At 44.6% G+C, this 7258-nt stretch overlaps 1 long non-coding RNA gene across 1 annotated transcript; it reads left to right on the plus strand.

Annotated features, from left to right (window-relative positions):
- Positions 1 to 2616: 2616 nt before the first annotated feature.
- Positions 2617 to 7258, plus strand: LOC134016933 (uncharacterized). The gene is made up of 3 exons (XR_009929710.1): positions 2617 to 2747; positions 6209 to 6311; positions 6385 to 7258. It is a non-coding gene; the product is annotated as an uncharacterized LOC134016933 (long non-coding RNA).

Raw genomic sequence — 7258 nt, forward strand, 5'->3', positions numbered from 1 at the left:
CATCCTTCGCTTTCAAAAAATCTCTTCATCTGCCTTAATCATCTGATCAATAATTAGTGTCGGGACAGTGGGGGCTTTGACCGAGGAGCTGTTCTGGTGTTTTCTGTTCGCCAGCCGTTCTTACTGTCTCTCTCTCCTTCCCTCTCTTTTGCTCTCTTCCTCTCCCTCTCTCTCTCTTCCTCTCCCTCTCTCTCTCTTCCTCTCCCTCTTTGTTTCTCTTTCTTCCTCTCCCTCCCTCTCCCTCTCCCTCTGTCTCTATCTCTCTCTCCCTCTACCTCTCTCTCTGTATCTCTCTCTCTCTCTTCCTCTCTCTCTGTCTATCTCTTCTCCTCTTTCTCCAGCCTTTCCCACAGGACAGGAATCTGCCGAGTCAGGCCTCTCGTGCTGGACCAGGGCAGCAGGGGCAGCAGGATGGGGCGGGGCAGGCTTGACTCCTCCCTGCCGACGGTACACCCCCCCCCGCCCCCCCCCCCCCCCCCCTCCTGTTCCTGTCGTGCAACATCGGCAAGATTCCTGTCACCTTCAGAGATGGCCCAGGGCCAGAAGCTCCCGGAAACCTCCATCCATCCTGGCAGCGGACGCCTCACGGAAGCTTGAACTTGTTAATCTTCTGATAATTGCCGTCTTAAAGGGATATGGCTCCGGAGGCGCGAGAGCGCAGGGTGGATCCACGCGGCCCTATCTGTGTGCTGCGTCACCAGCTGTTGCTGTGCGTTCATCATGTCGACTCAAGACAACAGTGCAGGCAGGAAGTAGGTTTCTGTCTATATCCAATTTCCAGAGATAAGCTGGAACATGGGAAAATGATAGTCACATAGTTCAGTTGGCCGAGCCAGCTTGCAGAGCTGTTAATGGCTGAGCCACAAAACACACCCTCGTTAAATCCGTGTTGACAGCATAGCCTTTCTAACTGTACTGTGACACTGTAATGGTTCTCTGTCTGGCTGACTTACACCACAACACTATACCACTGACTTGTTCCCACAAAGCAAGACCTCAAAGTGGGACTGATGTGGTGTTTGGCGACAGCTTGCACTGTCATTGTCTAGCGCTGTGAGGGGCATATCTGTAAGTCATGACCACACCCTTTGTAGCTCCCCTAACCCCATTTGAATAAAGCTGGTCAACTCTATTACTGTTGTTTAGAGAATGGTGGGTCGGATCTGTGGTCTGTACTAGTCTGTTTGTTGTTCTTTCTCTCTCCTCCAACCCTCCCCCGCTCTCTCTCTCCTTCTCCACCTCTCTCCCTCTTCTCTCGCTCTCTTTACCCTGTCTCCTCGCTCTCCTCACTCCCCCTCTGTAACTGCCTAAAGGCCATGCATCTGGGAGCAGAATGAATGAGCTCATTCTTCTGGTGAGAAACAAAAGACGTTCATGGATCTGGTTGGTGTGGAAGTTTGGGATACATGGCAACAGCCTGTAGGCCAACAGGCCCGCAGCACACACACTCCTCACACTCCACACACTCCTCACACTCCACACACTCCTCACACTCCACACACTCCTCACACTCCACACACTCCTCACACTCCACACACTCCACACACTCCATACACTCCTCACACTCCACACACTCCTCACACTCCTCATACTCCACACACTCCACACGCTCCACACGCTCAACACGCTCCTCACACTCCACACACTCCTCACACTCCACACACTCCTCACACTCCACACACTCCACACACTCCTCACACTCCACACACTCCACACACTCCACACACTCCTCACACTCCTCACACTCCACACACTCCTCACACTCCTCACACTCCACACACTCCACACACTCCTCACACTCAACACACTCCACACACTCCTCACACTCCACACACTCCTCACACTCCACACACTCCACACACTCCTCACACTCCTCACACTCCACACACTCCTCACACTCCTCACACTCCACACACTCCACACACTCCTCACACTCCACACACTCCACACACTCCACACACTCCTCACACTCCACACACTCCACACACTCCTCACACTCCACACACTCCACACACTCCTCACACTCCACACACTCCTCACACTCCACACACTCCTCACACTCCACACACTCCTCACACTCCTCACACTCCACACACTCCACACACTCCTCACACTCCACACACTTCTCACACTCCTCACACTCCACACACTCCACACACTCCTCACACTCCACACACTCCTCACACTCCACACACCACACACTCCTCACACTTCTGACACACCAAACAGCTTAGATAGATTATATTTGTGGAGAAGTGTTGAGGCTGGCGATAATAACTGTAGACATTTCATATCTTGAGTTTGACAATGATCACGTAAAAAAAAAAAGCAATCTGAAAAGTGAATCAAGGCAGAAACAGATAGCTGGGGAAGGTTCAAGGGGTTATTTATAATCATATGTCTTTACTTATTACAAAACCGGCGTCATGTTTGGTATGTACTTCCCCTTCATCAGAACCACTTGATTATTGCATTGCAATTAATCAAAAGTACTGAAGCAAGGATGCCCATAGGCCACCAGCAGCTCTTCTCAAAAGCCTCAAAGTGATCGCACTGATTGCAGTCCTATAATACTGACCCTCTGCATGGACAAACTCATCAGCTAATTGGTGTGGGTATATGTTCAGGTCACCAGACAATTAAGTCAAATTGAGCCTCCAATGGGCTGTGACAAACCAGGCGTGTGGCTCCGCTTGGAGAGAATCAACTGCAAAACACAACAAGGATGCAGGACAAACAAACCACAGGTAACTGGCTAGTTCCCGTATAATCTTACAAACTGACAGCAAATAAAAATGATGATATCCATGTGAACCTGGTAGCTGAAACGGACACTTTGTGTACGTCAGGGAAGATTCCACTCTGGCTTCAGGAGTCATGTTCGTATATCCCTCAGAGACAGGGTGGCAGGTTTGTGTCAGAGGATTTCTGCTGCAGGGTACAAAGTCCTGCCACAGTGAGAACATGTTGTGCTGTGAAGACTACAAAATAACCTTTTTACCTGTTCTGAAGAATGTTATGAAGGGCATTGTAGGTTCTGAATTTTATTCAGTATGTTTTAATAATTCTAATCCACCGTACCAGCAAACCCTTGTCAATGTCAAGAGCAATGTTGACTTTCTCACAGGGGAAAATCTCTGTGATGTTGAGTCCTCACATGGCCGTCTGTCTGACGATCGCACTTGTATGTCAGATGCAAACACCCGAAGGTACAGTTTCTACAGTATCTGTAGTAGGAGACACTGAAATTATACAACAGGAGCACAGTTAGGCCACCTGTCCCTTTCAAGTCCCCTGGTGCACCTGTGAACAGAGTCAAGACCAGTCTTTAAGAGAATAAACTACATAGTGTTGTTTTGTTTTACTAATCAAAATACTGTTTCTCTTCCCCTCAACCCATCTCTAATCCTAAAACATACACTTAAATATAGCACTTGCTCTAACTAAAACTACCAGTTGAGACTGAAAAGACAAATATTCATATTGTCCACACACAGAGGACGTCTCATATAAACTTACATACGTACATATATACATGATTTTCTGTAATGTAAGTGAAAACATGTGAATACAGATGTTGATTCTTTTACATTACAAACAATTTACTGTATTTTTAAAGCCGCGGTTTATATGATTTTAATTTTTTCTTGTGGTGGTGAGGCTTATATTTCGAAGCGGCTTATAGAACGTTTTTTATAACATAACAGGCTTAAAAATTTACTTATGAGAAGGCTAACAAGTAACACTAGCATGGTAGTAGCATTGCTACGAGTATTATACTAGCTAACTTAGCCCGGAAGCTAACTAAAGCCAGCTAGCTACTGTTTCGAAAAACGCTTTGGGGGCCCTCGGAAATATTTAGAACTCACGCGTCTAAAGGTAAATATTAGTTAATTCCCGGGCAATAGAAAACATACATTAGCCTATACTCGTGCATTGCTTGGTATCATTGTTCCCTTATCAAGTGCAGCATATATTCCAGTGCGGTTTATACTCAGATTTACAAACACAAAGCTCCCATTCTAGTGGGGTGCGGTTATAGAAAATGCGGCTTATTTTCCAAAAAATACGCTATGTAAAAGAAAAAAAGTATTATAAAATCTTTATTAAATGTACTTATTGACACTCCATGCTCTGAAAAGACAACCTTCAGTGTGTGGTGTGCGCAGACTAAGCTAACAAAGATTGTACTAGTGTGGGACCATTACGCCTCCAAGGGCATTTTGCATCGCCAGATGGAGTCCATCTATAAATTTGCACTTCGTTTTTTCCATGTGTTCCAGCCTGCCTAGAACATGAGTCAAAATGTAGAAGCGTACCTTACAATCAGACTGTTGTACACAATTACAATCACTTACTCCATCCAAGGCTGGATTTAACTCAGTATTAATGTTGATGGTCCTGCACAAGAAAATACACATCTCTCTGTCACATCAACACTGTACTCTGGCAAAGTACATGTATGTATGTCCAACATGGTAAACAATGGCCCATTTTACATAATTCACATCTCTATCATCTCCAGACCATAATTGCAGTGATTATAAGTTATTGTAGGCCTACAATAGTAATTTCCAGAATATTCTGTCTTCTGAAACACCAGAGAAGCAACCTTTTTTCCATTTCTGCCAATTAACTTTCCACATCAAGTCAAACACGCTTTTTGAGTGTCATCCACTCCAAGCTCTTAGTCGTCATACTTGGAAAAGCTTCTCAATTTGAAAAGGGTCTGTTCATATCAGAAAATAGCTCTCAAAGCAAATTATGATTTAATACCAAAGTGTATCCTGCAAAAACGTCACAATAGACGATCTGTGTTTTAGTTATCTCAATTCAAAGAAAATGTTCCAATTTGTAAAAGACCCTCCTGATTCTCACGCCTGTAATCATAACAATGTGAATCTGACTAGGCCCGCTAACGTCACGTCCTTCAGACGTCAGTGAGGAGACTGCACAAGCGCTCAGGCCCCGCGCTGTTTATACAAAACCTGCTTTATTTGGATGAGCCGTTGGACAGAGCTTCGTGGATGACAAACAATAGGCAAGGGAACCAATTAGTTTTTTCGAGTCAAGGAGAAAAAGAAGAAGAAAAAAAAACTGTTATGATGTTATGATTTTCCTCGAGGAAGCATTTAGCTGAATATCTCTTTGTTTGCTTAATTGTGGCGCTACCGTAGCATTGTCTTCCCTGGGGCCGTGCCTGCTGGAATAGTGCCAACTCTGTTGCACTTGTTGAGTTTGTAACGTTTGCGCAAGGTATCAACCAAGACGGGAGCAAACAGATAAACTTGCTGTTGCACACACTACTGTCTGGGGACAAGACGAAATACATTGCTATTAGCTATTTAATAATAAAAGATGGCTGCCAAATAGATAGTCCATGGCGACGAATTTCCAATTGAGATTGCTGCTGGACTTTGATCTCCGCAGCACACAAAACGAAATCCTGGCTGGGCCTCCCGGAGAGATTGCACTGGTTGAATGTAAACATCCACAAGATTATATTACACCGCCTACTGTGTACCTACTTCTCAAAAATCCTACAATGTTTTTATTTTACACTACCATGTTAATATATTTTTTGATCCATTTTCTTTTTTTCATTTACTATTCATGTGTGCTATGTTTTGTATCCTATTTGTGTTAAAGTAATAAGCAGTTCATCTGTTTTTTTCTGTGCTTCTGAAACATTTAAAACAGACTCAGGTTGAAACTGACATCTTCAGTCAGTGCAAAGCCTTCCAGCCCAGAGTAACATTCAGTGGGATCACCAAGGTTTCCAATCTCCGAGACAAATGGTATTTAGAGCAGGTTGTTAGGGGTGATTCCGATAGAAAAAAAAACGTACTACAAAAGGTAAACCTTTATGTTGCTCCTACTGTTCCATCAGCTTGTGATCCCACTAACGCGTTCTGATCACTGACGTTACGGTTTCATCACCAAGAGGCAGAACTCGCTGCTGATTGACTTGTCTGCATTGATAGGGCACTATCTCAGTCAGCTTGTCGTTAGGGCGACCGGTCAGGTACATGGTATTAGAGTGTGTGTGTGTGTTTGTGTGTGTGTGTGTGTGCACTTCCTGTATGTGTTTCGTGTGTGTGCTCTTTTGTGTGTGTGAGTGTGTGCGCTCTCTTCTGTGTGTGTGTGTGTGCGCTCTCTTCTGTGTGTGTGTGTGTGTGTTGATGCGATGTGCTCTCCACATGCACAGGCACTCCAGAGATGTCTCCAGTAATGGATATCTAGCTGTCATGGCAGTATTGATTGCTCAGACCTGCAGATTATTGCTCTGAAGAGTGACCAACAGCAACCCAGTCGGGTAAAACCTCCTGGAGACCTGCTCCAGCCGGAGAAGCAACATGTCTAATTGTTTGTGGTGTTCTCCAGCCCTGGTTGCTGAAGGCCCTTAGGGAGCGGGGCCAGTCCAGGGCCTGACCTTTCCTTCCTCAGCCAGCCGCATTCACACACAGGCTGGGGGAATGCATCCATGCTTCTCACTTCAACATTCCTCTAATTACCAGCCACAAACAAAGATGTTACCAGCATCAGCTCAAATAAGGGCTGGGCTGTTGGTTGACCATCACTCCACATCTGGGTTGGGTTGGGTGAAATACGAGCCTTTTTCGAATTGCTCCAACCTTTTAATGTTGCAAACAATTGCAAAACAAGTTCTGTATCGTAATGGAAAAACTTAATGACAGATCAACCCATTTGCTATCCTAGCCAATTTGGAAAGGGTTAAACTAAATAAAGGCTATTTCTGTCAAGATTGCATTTTAATGAAGTCATCCCCAAGCACAAGCACTTGTAGCTACACAGCTGTTCTCAAGAAATACACCAGGATTTCAGCCTGTCTGCTGGTGTCTACGGACACATCATCTGCATTCATCCCAGGGTTTTGCAATTATAATGAATATTAATGGCTGTTTTTCTGCTACATAATATTATCATAATGACTCTACAAAGTAAATGCAGACATCCTAAAACCATCATCTATCATAACTATGTCCCAAAGCAGCAATACTGTCATCCTCTGCTAAAACAAAGTCATCAACCAAACAACAGTAGTTCTGAATGTTCATCTGCGGGTTGGAACTGTACTTGTTGTACTATGTATAAATGTTCAATGTTGTACAAGACCATACCAATGAAAGAAAATACACACCCTCTCAGTGGCCATTGTTCCAATCCTTCAAACTCTGATGTAAACATTCTTCAACTGTCCAATAAACAAATGCAGTTGGGCAAATAAAACGAAATG

The sequence above is a fragment of the Osmerus eperlanus genome, chromosome 3 (assembly GCF_963692335.1).
Source record: "Osmerus eperlanus chromosome 3, fOsmEpe2.1, whole genome shotgun sequence".
NCBI lineage: Eukaryota > Metazoa > Chordata > Actinopteri > Osmeriformes > Osmeridae > Osmerus > Osmerus eperlanus.